The 10933-nt window shown below is 41.5% G+C and overlaps 1 long non-coding RNA gene across 1 annotated transcript in view; it reads left to right on the forward strand.

Moving 5' to 3' along the window:
* Positions 1–10933, forward strand: part of LOC110482230 (uncharacterized) — a 177546-nt gene that overhangs the window by 23484 nt on the left and 143129 nt on the right. Inside the window, exon 3 of the long non-coding RNA XR_014958051.1 lies at positions 442–532. This is a non-coding gene — a long non-coding RNA (uncharacterized LOC110482230). The remainder of the gene's footprint in view (positions 1–441; positions 533–10933) is intronic.

Below are 10933 nucleotides of genomic sequence, written 5' to 3' on the forward strand. Positions count from 1 at the left end.
AGACAATTCTTAAAATAAGTATCTGTGGCTCTTTGTGTTACTGAGATAAAAGAGTTAGAGAAGTTCTCAGGTTTAAAAGAAGTTGTGGTATTCTTGGCTGCTCTGAGGTGTCTGAAGCTGGGTTCTTGCTCTAGTTCTCTCATTTTCAGTGTGTTGCATTAGAAGTAGAGACAGAACAGCCAGCCACTGGGGGAGAGGAAAATCTGCTGTCACTCCAACAAACTCTGAGAGACTCTGGGTCCTCCTACGAGCTCTTACTGGGTCCCTGAAGTTGGTTTATACTTCTAGACAGGCATATCCAGCTATGTTGCAAGAAGTGAATGGTTCTTCACCCTTAACAGTCTGCACAGATAAGGATTGTTTGCTACTAGGGAACCTGTTTTTCCAAGTAATGAAGTAAAGCCAACTGGATTGGTGATAAGGGCTTGCTTTTCCTAGCAGGATTCATCCCAGGAGAGTGTGGTGCAAAGTAGTCAACAGCTCTAACACTGCTGCAGCAGAATAACCCTTCATCTGTGGTGCTTCCTGGCCTGTGAGTACTACAGAGATTTTTTTTGGACCCTCTAAGAATGGCTTTTTAGATGGAGTCATTAGATGTGGTGCAAGTAATTTAATGGTAGAATTTTAGTAGCGTGTGTGCATGGTATACTCTGGTTGAAAAAGGGATACGATCCTTATTATTGCACAGGGAGTTGAAATCCTCCTAAATGTGCCTTGCATATGTTTTTAAGAGAATTAAATTGCAGGACTGGATTATCCCATGGAGAATACATCTCTGCTCAGAAAACAAATCGGGGTGTAATGTTACACATACTGTAGGTCTTGAGTATGTAGAGTCTGTGCCTCTCGTGACAAGCCTGTTCAGTTATGGGCAGCTTTCTGAATAAATCTCATTATGTGTGCCACCAGAGCCACATGCTTCTGTGGTTACATTTGCTGGGTTGTGCTGATATAAATTTAAGCAGGATTTGTCTTTGTAAGAAGAAAATGTGCTTGTATCTAATCAAATTCCACCTTGTTTTATACTGCTGTTCAGCTCTAGTGATTCCTGCAAAGATAGGACTAACATCAGCATTGGCTTTGCTGTATAGCTTTGCAGGAGGTTTCAGCAGAGCAAGAATCTGCCATTACTCAGTGCAAGATTTCTGTCACTGGTAAAAGTTTTCATGAAGGAAAAGGCTTCAGTTAGAAGCTGATTGTGTTTCTGTTGGTTTTATGTTTTCCGTGGCATTCAGAGCAACACAGTTCACAGAATTAACTGTCCCCTTTAATGGAATGTGAGTGTGAAGCTGCTGAAAGCAGCTGAAGGACCAGGATAGCTGGGAAATCTGCAGCCTTTGGCTGCACTAACAATGCTGAGAAACATCTGCCCTGCCAGTCTCTCAGTTCTGCTGGTTCCACTTCATTATTTAGAGCAGAAAGCACACTTGAGTCTGGCTTTTTTCTTCCTCAGAGTGGATGCAGTAGCATTTTTCCTGATGATTTGTACAGATAAGGCAGTGATTCCAAGTGTGCCTCATGATGCAAGAATTGCTTTTGGAGACTTTCAGATAATTAAGTGAAGAACACAAAATTGTCTTGCTATTTCATCAATCAGTGTAAAATGCTGCCTGTGATTAACATCTCCATTAAAAGTACTCTCTTGAACTGCTCAAAAAAATGTTCCAAGTGTGACATATTGGTACACTAAAAAGAAAGTACTGAGTCGTGCCAAGTAATGCCACTGTCAGTTTGCAGGTTTGATAGTTGCAGTGTCGATCAGGCTGGGGATAGTGCTGGACACAGACCTACTTTTTTTCTGTAAAGAAGCAAGCATGTGGAAAATAGTATATTTTTCTGGTTATAAAAACTCCTATATTTATAGACTTTATGCAGTGGAAACTAAAGCTGTTTGTCAGACTGAATGAAGAATAATGAAATGCATACATCTGAGAGTAACATGACATTCTATAATAATTTATTAAGTATTTCCAATAAGCTAAATACAGATGTGTAACATCCATTAGAGGGCAGGAGCTCAGGACTTTCATTCCCTGGCTGGGCAGTAATCTTCTTTTTGCTTGGAACAAATATTTCAAATTTTCCATTTTGTTATTGGCTCTAGGGGTGACTTTCTTCCCTGATGCTACTCTTGTAATGACCACTCAGTGTCAGTCTGTAGAGTTAATTAAAGAACAGAGCTACTACAGAAGACAGGAGTCAGACAAGAGTTTATATGTTGTATATTTGAAGCCCATGCACCAAGTAGGGCCCTTCAGACAGTAAAATGTGCTGAAGTGTCATCAGTCACACAACTTTGCACATCTCCCAGAGTGGCACTTGGAGGTCAGCACTGACCTGTCCAGGTTACAAATACAATCTGCTCAAACTGAGCCATGTGACAAGAAGCATGACCAGAGCTAGAAATGACAGCACAAAAAAGAAAGTTTGTACTCAATTGTTCTCATTTCATCTTTGAGAGGAATCAGCTGTAGATGCTTGCCAGTGTGCTCTCCTGCTCTTCTTCAAAGTAGCAGCTGTCCTGTGTTGATGTACTCTAGTTGGAGGATGTGACTAGTCATTATTTTCTGGAGTGTGGGATGAGGAAACCCTTAGGACCATTGTATCTTCCCATTAAATTCAAAGTACTACACTCCTGACTGACTCCTCTGAAGTCACCCATGTCCTAGGCTGGTTCTTCAAAAGCTGAACAAACTCTTCATGCACTGGTTGCCTGTATTGGGGCATTTGTCATGGACAAAATGCTGATAGTTTGGAAAATTTAGCACAGGATGACAAAATAAATGGTGGGTCTACTTGTTTTGAGAATCGTGAAAGGTTTGTCTCATCTGAAGGCCTAATTCAGAGCCTGATGATAGCAGGCTCTTATTGGTTCATAATAATGTGCTGAATCTTAGCTGAATCACAGCTGAGGAGTTGTGTCACCCCTTGGATTTCTTGATCTAATCCAGCATGAGGTTTGCTCTACAAAGAAAATGCAGGCGAGGCTTTGTGTAACTGACTTGGATAATTGAATATTGGAGGGAGCATTACTGTCTGGAGTGTCCCCCTGAGGTGTCAATGAGAGAAAACATGAGATATTTCATACAAAAAGCTATGGTGACAAATAACCATGGGAACATTTGAGCCTGCCAGGTGGTGCTAATAGGGCCTTACCCCATCTTGCATTATCACAGCCCCTGAGAGGTGGGGGGGAAGCAGGAGACCAGGCCCCAGGACAGCTGCAGGGTGTGAAGCAGCTCAGTTCTGTGAAGCAAAGAAAGGGTTCAAAGGAAGGGATCAAGGCCATTTTTCCAGCAGCAGCAAAGATGGGGGGTGATTGCTTCCCTCAGGGATATTCTCTACTATCCAGGCTTGCAAGGATGGCTTATCCAAAACCTATGTATGGGAGCAAGTTCTAGGGGGGAAAGAAACCAATTTTAATGTCCTGGGCATTATTAGATGAGTAAAAAGGACTCCATTCCTCATTTGCCTGGTCATGTTAATGAAGTGTATTATCAGGAAACCTGAGCATCTCCTAACCTATTCACTGGCAAAAGAGCTCTCATTAAAGCTGCAATCAAATACAGAAGTGCCATGGATGTTGAAAATTAATTTCACTGGGAGTTGACCTCCAAATTTTCTTCTTTGCCCAGAAGGAGAATGTATCAAAGAGTAGGGTAATAACCTTATAGAAAAGAAACAACTACGAATTAAAGAGTTAAGGTACAGCTCTCCTCAGATATAGGACAGCGACCAATTCACCAGGAAGAACACACACAGGAGTGAAGGTGTGCCAGTCATGAAGCCATCAGGAGAGCTGAAGAATAGGATACTTTAGAGGGTGGACACCAAAGGTGCAGGGAGGTGGCTTCAGGAAGGTATATAATTCAGGAGAAGAGCCTAGATGGGATAGGTTAGGGAACCACTCCAGTTTCAGGCAAGACACCAAGAACAGGTACTGGTGAGGTAGCTTAAGATGCCACCAATATAAAGATGTGGCATGAAGTGTCCACCACGAGGAAGGGTTCTGCTGCTGACCCCAGCTATTTTCTAAGCAACTAATTTAGTGAAATCTAGTTATACTTGCTTGGTTTCCAGGTAAAATTTTGTGTTTGAGTTTGGGAAAAAGAATAGTGTTGGTTACATGCTCTATTTTCTCCCTTGCCAGTCTTCCATGCAAACATTTCCTCTGCCTTCAGTAAGTGAAGGCTTTGGAAGGCTTTCTCCTAATGTGCACAGAATCTTTGGAGCTTTAGGAACTTGTCTTGTGCAAGGCACATCAGCCTTTGCAACATTCAGCCAATGGCTCCAGCTCAAGCAAAAATGTCCCACTGTGTTGGTTCCAAACATTGCAAGAGGCTAACTTCAAAGTGCTTAAAAATTGAAAGTTTATAAATAGTTGGACCTGGGAAAGACCCACAGGGACAGAAAGGAGAAAGGCATTTAAGGAAATAACTGTTAAAGTATGACCTCAATTTCTCTATTTAGAAGAAGCCAAAATTTCAAGAGGGAATTGCTCTCAAATTGTTTTGGATTAGATATTGTTTCTAATTATTCTATTCCTTAATATCTATGTCCAGAAAAAAAAAAAAATCTGTTTAAATCTTCTGAGTGATATTAGAAAATAAACATTTCAATTTGATTTGAAGGAGTTAAACAATGTGGTCACACTTGAAGACACTATATTAAAGTGCTGACAGATGTCCAGGTCCACTTTCCTCCAGAATGAAAGCCCTACTTGAATAAAACCTGAAAGGTTGTTGCCAGACTCTTGTTTCAGCCTTCTTTCATTACACTTGAGGTTCAGGTTTTGTATAAACCTTGGCAAAAACTTGAGAACCACAGTGAAATCCAGGCTATATATGACAAATAGAAATAAGCATGGCAGGGCACTTGTGGCCGAGTGCATTTTGAATTTTTATGACTCTGCAATGAGACTTCATTCATCAGTTGTGGTGTTCTTTGAAAATTAGTTTGTCTCTCTTTTTGTCCCCAGAATCAGGATATTTGCAATCTAAAATTCAAATATTTTTATTTCTGTTGCAATATTCTACCCAAAGTTTTCAACACAAATATTTTACTTCTCATTCATTTCTCACTCAAAGCAGAGACTTTTTGCTATATTTGCTTCAAAGCAGTGGTTTTGAAGCAAAATCTTGATTACTTTGTTATGGATCCTCATTCTAACAACATGGTTAAGTTGATATGCTTTGTTCATGACTACACATGGTCTCACAAAGAAATCTGTATCTTGTACTGTAACTAGAATCTCTCACACTTTTTCTGCTGTATGCCTTTATAGCAAGGTCTTATCAGGCAAAGGTGTGCTCTTCTCTGCCTGTTATCTTCCATGAAATCCCTGACTGAGGTTTATTGATCCTTGACTCCTGTTCCAGCCCTGTCAGGAGCAGGGCCTCCATTTCTTTGGGGTGCTCCTGGCCATGGCAGAGGCAGGAGTGGAGAACTGTTCCTAAACAGTTCCGATGCTGTGTGTTAAATTAGCTGCCACATCCTCATTTTTTGCACTGAGTGAAAGGTGTTTGCAACTCCACTTTCTGGATATGTGGATTAGGTACCTCATACGTGCTCTGTTCCTTGGGGAATGCAGATGACATGTCCTCCTTGGAAGGCAAGGTAATAATCAGTGAAGTCAGGCAGAAAGCTTGTTTCATCTGCTGAACAGAAGGGTGTCTCAATGACTTTGTTACTGCTAAATACCCCAAGGACGAGAAACGCAGGCAGAATGCTGTGGCAGGGTAGGTAAAGCAGCTGAGAACAAGCCCAGCCTTTTCCACTGATCTGAAAAAAATCTTCAGGTATTTGTGATCAGTCTGAGAGTACACAATTCTAAAAATATTGCTGGGGGCCCTTGCTGTGATACTGCACCAAATCACTGTGGGATGTCTGCAGTGTGTGATTATCTCTGTGCCACCTTTTATTAAGACTGTGGAGTCTCTGCTCTTCTGAGATGAAATTTTCCCTTGGCTGTCTCAAAAGGCTTAAGCACAGAGCAGGCTGGGTTGAAGAACACTTTATCCTGAGGTGAACTGTGCTCTCAGGAAACGCCCTGCAATTGTACCCAGCCCGTGCTGCTTTTTGTCCTGTTGCAGTGATGTGTGTCTGTGCTTTAGTGTAACTGGGTGAGGGCTGTAAAATGTGTAAAAGTTGGCAATGAAACCAACAGGGGAGGTGGGGATGCAATTATTTGGCAGTTTTGAGAATCTGAGTTGTTTGCTCTCAGGTATTCACCTGGTAGTTTTGAAAGAGAACTACATCTGCCAGAAATTGTTCTGTTATATAGTTGTTTTAAAGCCTGTGCGTTCTTAGTACTTTTAAAGAGTAGGAACATAGTATTTTCTTGCTTTTCATTCATTAAAATCTTACTTCTAATTGTGAAGGAGTGGCTGAATCATGAACAGGTTGGGGCTACTCCAGTACAGTTGAATATCTACAAGTCTACAGGTTGTCTGCAAATCCATCCATAGGAATACTAATAAATGAGGCTGTATCTAAAAATTCTGATTCCTGACTGTAAAGGGACCAAACCCAGCTGTCAGTCAATAGACACAGAAAAGGAATATTGGCAAAAGCAGGGTATTAAGCAGAAGCAAATTTCAGAATTTGTCCTGCAGAGAAATGTGGATGCTCATGTGAGGAAAGGGGTTCCCAGCAGTGCAGACATCTGGAACCCAGAAATGGGATCCAAACTGGGGAAAGAACTGAGTCTGAATGAGTTTTGATATCTCAGTACTTGGGGCTATGCACTGGTGCTGGTAGGGAGCACCTGCAGGCATTTATGTAAGAAGATGTTATGATAAGTAATTAAATAAAAACTCGGTGTTTATTCCTAACACATTTCAGTTAGACTTTATCTCATACTGTTATACTGTTATTTTGGAAGTATTGTAATGCTAAATCATGCTTGAAGTTGTTTTAAACTTAAAAACACCCCTCCCCAAAAAAAAAAAATTACTTGATAGCAGTGCATTACCTAAATTTACTCTTGTGTTGAGCATTTTAAATTTGCTTTATTGCAGCTTTGCTGCAGTTTTATTTTTAGTTAGTTCCTAGTGAGAATAAATAAATAGAAGGCCATATCCAAGATTTCTACATAGGTTATTTTAGACATATCTTTTTTTCCTTTGCTGCGTGTAATAACTCCTAAGTAATGTTGTAGGTACTGCAGAAATAAATAGTGCATGTTTAATTTTAGAGGAACCACGAAAATATGACAAAATAACTAGAAAGCAGTAGAGGAAAAGAGGTTGCTGGTTCAGATGTTGAAGGCAGAGTAGGTGAGACACCGGGGCTGAGCAGGGAGGCAAAGCCCAACAGCTTGCCAAAACAGAGCTTGTAGGGCATGTCTTTAAACCTTTTTTTTTTTTTTTTTTTGGAAAAGGTTGTCCAGGCAGAAGCTGGGCTGAGCCTAATTCCCTGCTCTGGAGGGATGCTGAGCTGCTGTAGGGCATCCTGCAGGCTGTTCTGCTAATCTTGCTTTCTGAGAGGAGCAAACGTGCCAAACTTAGCTATGTAAATCTCCTCTCAGGAGAGCAAACACCCACAGCAACCATGTATTTAAATTCCCAATCTGAAACCTCCAACACCACTCTATTTTAAAAATTTCATTTTAATTTAGGCAATCATCATGTTGCAAATGGAAGCTATTAAATCTTTGCACAACAGGAGCATCTAAGATTGAAGTTTCTTCTGATCTGTCCCAGCTGCAGACAAAAAGCCAATCCTTACTGGAAGATCATTTTTTCTAAGCTCCTGTCAGTGAAGCAAATAATGCAAAGAGTTGCATTAAACTCCCTGTCTGAGGAATTCCTAGAGGAAGTATTGGGAAGCTGGAGAGCCTCACTTGCTTTATAATGGTCATTTCACTGCATAGACCTCCTGACATGTGTGGAGTAATATCAGCTTGAAATGTAGTGTTAGAATTTTCCAGGCTTTCTTTTTTTGTGTGTGCACTGCTTTTGTGTCTCTCCTATATAATATTTTTGCTTAGCACCATGTGGTTTTTATACTGCTGTGAATGCTTTGTGCATGTCTGTTCTCAGTGCTTCTTTTGACTTTTTTTTTTCTTTCAATTAACTAGCATCTGAATGCCAAAACTCTATTTTTGAGGTCAAACCTATTCTATTGGTCACTTTATGGGAATCCATGAAAAAGAGTCTGTTGTAAGTCAAACAAAGAATTTGTTTCCTGGTACTGTGATTGTGTTCTTGTTCAAAAACTTTTGCAACTTTCTTGATGACACTGGTTTGAAATTTCTTTACAGATGACTCAGGGCTTTGCTGTAATTTTTGTACAGATCTAATTGGATAATTTACAAACTGTTCTAGAATAAACTGGAGTCACTTGGCCTTTGGGGGTTTATGCTGGCGAAATGATTTACAATTTTGTTTGTAGGGCTTCAGATTAGAGGACATGCTGAGCTTTAGTGGATGTGGAAATAGTTTTTTGAATGCTTTACTATGTGTTACAATACTGCAGGGGGAAGCTACTCACAGCTTCTGTAAGAAATGAAAGAAAGAGGTTTTTAAATAGTGAGATTCATTGTCTTTTATAAACCCATGTGCTGAAAATTTCTCTCTGCAGTGCCTGACTGGAGCAGGGGCACAGATTGCCATTTCACACTAACAGATTTAGATGGCTGAGGGTGGGGGGATTCCTCTCTGCCTCTGCTGTTCCTGGGTGGAAGGAGGATTTCTATTGCAAAGGAAGACTGATGCTCAACAGGATGAAGAAGGGTAACATTAGGGCCTAGAGTACATTCTGGACCGATTATTGAAAGCCACAGGGATCAAATTCTGGTGATTTTACTAAGTAATGTTCTCCTTAGCTGAGCCTAAGGAGGTCACCTTCCAGCTAGAAGATATCTGTGGAAGGGAAATGGTGCCCTGAAGTGGAGGGAAAAGATTGCTACCTTGAATAATAGGATTAGAAGTGCCCCACAGCTGACTCCAGACTTTCATGTGTGCAGCAGACAGAGGAAGCTGAGCCAAGGTTTGCTCAGGGCAGGCACAGGTTTGAGAGGTAAACCAGGATTTAACAATGATGAAGATTGAACACCAGTGCCCCTCACTTTCTTCTGTCACAGCATGATGAAGTCTACACTTCTATAGTCTGCTCCTTCTGTGATTTAAAAATCAGCATACTCCACCTCCCCTCCCTCCTGTCTGCTGTCAGCAGTGGCATTTTCCAGATCCCTTCCCAGGGCTTAAATCACATTCTGAGCCTGAGCTGTCCTGGCTCTCGGGCCTTGGATGGAGATGCTGTACAGTAGTCTGTTTTATTTACAGGAATGTGTCTGTAATGAGAAATGCCCTCTAGAATTTCCCTCAAAGAATAGTCTGGCTGTTGATATGTCCTGTTCTCTGGGAGACCCACAGACAGGGCATATGGATTTTTCAATGCCTTGGGTGAAAAATATTCCTGGAAATGTAAATTTTCTTCTGAAGTTTTTAGGTATATTGGGATCTGTGGTCATTTTCTGTGGTTTGGAGGGCTGCTCTGTTCTTTGCCCTCTGGAAGAGGGGGTTGTGATTCATAGTGGTTCTCTGGGAGAAATGGTAATGTGTGATTTATAATGGTATTCAGCACACAACAATTATTTCCCAAGTGCTCATTTAAGAAAAAAAAAGCCAAAAAACTAGAACTGCAGGGGGATGCTTATGCTGCCTGATAGGTTCAAGACAGTCTCCATCATGCCCAAAATACTCTGTGAGTACTTGTGGGAAGATCTGGAAGAGACATGTGACTTTTCACTGCAAATTTTGACCAAGACATCCTATAAGCAGTACAAGAGTCCTTGGGAAAATGTGCAAACCTAAAGCTGCACCCTCCTGAAAGGGCTGGACAGGCTGTTGGGCTTCCCCCTACCTTGCCCTCCCTGACTGTGGGGAGGGAGTGCCTGTGAAATTCAGACCTGAAGCACAGCATCTGTGCTCTGGCAGTGGCTTTGGGCTGGCTTTTGCTTGTGGAAGCTGCAGCTCTTGCTCAGGTCAGTCAAAACCAGTGGAGGAGCTGGCCCATAACTCCTGAGCACTCTGAATGCATCATGCACTGTGAGTTCAGAGTGTCTCCTCCTGCACTGGGATAAAACCAGGTATCTTTTGGGTCCGTGATAGTCTTTTGGGATAGCTCTGCATCTGACTGCCACATAAATAAATGGTTGGGGCCTCTGGACACTGCTTGGGTGTAGGAAGAGCTGTTGCACAGCTGTTGCATACCTTGGTGTTGATCAGTAATCCCTTCATCTTGCATTTCTGATAAAATCTCTCTCTTCACTTAATCCCCTTCCCTTGGTGTGTGAGCTGGTGTCAGAAATGAAATGTATAGGTGCCCTTTACTCTGTCTCCTTCCTGTAAGCTCAGTTGGTGCCAATGCCTCGTCTGAGAGGAACAGACCCCTTGGGGTGAATAAATACCTTTTTAATAAAGGGAAAAAATACTTTACTCTCCCTGGTGCCAAAGGGCTTTGCTTGCAACAGCAACAGACAGTCCCTGCCTGATTCTCTGCCAGCACCTCCTTAACCCAGGGTTTCCTAGAGGGGAACTTTTGCCTTCAGTGATGTATTACTTGCAAAAATAAGGAATTGTGGCCTTTACATTAGGCATAGCAAGTTTCTCTTGTTAAGAATATTTCATTAAAACTTTATCCCTGTGTGCTGCAAACTGCTCCTGCTGTAACAGTGTCCAGATGTGTATTTAAAGATGTCTGTATCCATTGGTTTTGATAACCTCCTTTGGCAACTTACCCTCTGTGCTGAACACTTCATTATCATGAGACATTCTGCTTGAGTGCCTTGGTCTCTCCTGGTTTTCCTTTGTTTTGGTCTGGATTCTTTTTTTTTTTTTTTTAGTGAGAGGCTCAATAAACTCAAACTTGCTCCATGTTAGTGAGGGATTTAGAGTTACAGTTCTCTGGTTGCAAAAAAGTTAAAACA

The sequence above is a fragment of the Lonchura striata genome, chromosome 12 (assembly GCF_050655825.1).
Source record: "Lonchura striata isolate lonStrDom1 chromosome 12, ASM5065582v1, whole genome shotgun sequence".
Taxonomy (NCBI): Eukaryota; Metazoa; Chordata; class Aves; order Passeriformes; family Estrildidae; genus Lonchura; species Lonchura striata.